The following is a 2,307-nucleotide window of genomic DNA, read 5'->3' on the forward strand; positions in this document are numbered from 1 at the left end:
GCTCCGGAAACCCAGGGGAAAAAGAGGCTAGGTGGCAAATGGTAAAACCAAGGTTGGGCATTGCTGGAAAAGCTTTAATCAAGGCGAACTATCAAGGGGTTCCCATTATAATCCAACCGCGTAAGGAACGCAAAAATCCAGGAACATAACACCGATATGACGGAAACTAGGGCGGCAAGAGAGGAACAAAACACTAGGCGAGAGGCCGAGCCTTCCACCCTTTACCAAGTATATAGATGCATTAAGATAACAAGGCAATACAATGATATCCCAACAAGTAAATAATGTTCCAACAAGGAACGGTCTCCAATCTTCACCTGCAACTAGCAACGCTATAAAAGGGGCTGAGCAAAGCGGTAACATAGCGAATCAACGGTTTGCTAGGACATGGTGGGTTAGAGGTTTGACATGGAAATTTGGGAGGCATGAAAAGTAGGTGGTAGGCATCGTATCATAGGCATAGCAAAAGAGCGAGCATTTAGCACAGCAAAGATAGTAGTGATTTCAAGGGTATGATCATCTTGCCTGCAAAATTGTTAGAGTTGACTGGATCCTCGAAAGCAAACTCAACGGGCTCCTCGTTAGTGAACTCGTCTCCCGGCTCTACCCAAACAAGACAAACAAGCAACAAGGACACAATCAACCACGTGCAAAGCTCAAACAATATGTTGCAAGATGATATGCTATGCGAGATGCAATATGTGATGCATATGCAAGATTTGACAAGGAATAGATGAACCTGGCCTCAACTTGGAAATCCAAGTTTGCCACTGCAAAGATGAGATGAAATCGCTTGAAGACGATATAAAGAACGCCGGAAACGGAGTTACGGTTTGGAAATGGCAAGCAATTCAAATATGACCACGTTCTGCGATTTACAGCAAGTAGCCATCTAAATGCAACAAGCTGAACATGCTACAGCACCCAAACATGGCATCAAAATACATGGCAGGAATCCATTCATGATGCTTAACAAAAGACTAGCACTGAGCTACGACCAATTCATCCATTAACAGGTTCAAACAAGCATGGCAAAAATGCATTTGACAAACAGATTTCAGACTTAGTGAAATTAACACTTGTCTGGAATTTCAGATCAGATAGCACTCTTCGGAGCATGAAAACTATATGCTACAGGACCTGAACATGGCAAAGTAAAGCATGGCATGGAGCTACTCAAAGAGCTTAACAAAAGTCCCTTAGTGACCTTGAGCCAAAAGAGATCAGAAAATACAATTGCAAGCATGTGAACATGGCAAAAACATAATCAATTCTCAGAGTTAGTGAAAACTGGAACATGCTGAAAACAGATATCAAGTAGGCATGTTTACGAGCTCGATGCACTCACTACAGAGCAAGTCATGACAATCTAAGCATACACCCATCAAGAATACACAAAATACAAGCTAAACATGGCAAGAACAATAACATAGCATGCACGGATCAACTACAACATCCTCGGCAAAATTGCTAACAAGTAGACAATCTGCCCAGATTCACGAAATGACAAAAGTAGAGCTCGATTGACTCAAGCTAGGGTGCTCCATAATTGCAAACAAAGACATGGATGGATAGAGCACTACAATATTAACAAAACATCCTTATTGGTCATCCTCAAAAGAGGCACGGATCACTAGGAAACAACATGAATATATGGCCATATGAGATAAACAGTCCAAGGACTTAGTGGAAATGCTAAGTCCCTGAAATCAGCATTAACAAATGCACCACATTGCAAGCTTGTGCTAGTCACCACACACATCACAAAAATACATGGATTGCACCTCTGGATAGATGGAAAAACATATAACAAAACTCATGAAGAGCTCAGGGGCATATCATGCAGACAATAATCATGGCAAAAATGCCAAATATCTAAATGCAGCAGCAGATCTGACAATAATCTCAAATAGCATTCTTCTAACAGCATTTCGGGCATCAAGATGAACTCAAATGAAAATGATGCAATGAGATGAAATGATGTACTCTCTAAGGTGAACATTTTGATATGCTATATGCCCAAAACGGAGCTACGGATGCAAAGTTACGGCACGATGAACATGGCAATATGAACTAGGGTTTCGGGAGAAAGTCAATCGAGATTTCGTATCTCAGGTCTGCACGCTTCCCGAGGTTCGCCAGAAATCTTGGAGTTCACCGGAGATCGTCGGGGAACGGTGGCCGGGGCGCCGGATTCGGCCTCGGGCCGCGGGAGGCGACGGCGACGAGGAGTGGAGACGGCAGCGAGGTTCAGCGGGGTCGTCGGCGGTCGGGCGCGCGGTGGAGCGGCGAGGTGGCAGCTGCCGG

Source organism: Triticum dicoccoides, chromosome 3A, assembly GCF_002162155.2.
Source record: "Triticum dicoccoides isolate Atlit2015 ecotype Zavitan chromosome 3A, WEW_v2.0, whole genome shotgun sequence".
NCBI lineage: Eukaryota > Viridiplantae > Streptophyta > Magnoliopsida > Poales > Poaceae > Triticum > Triticum dicoccoides.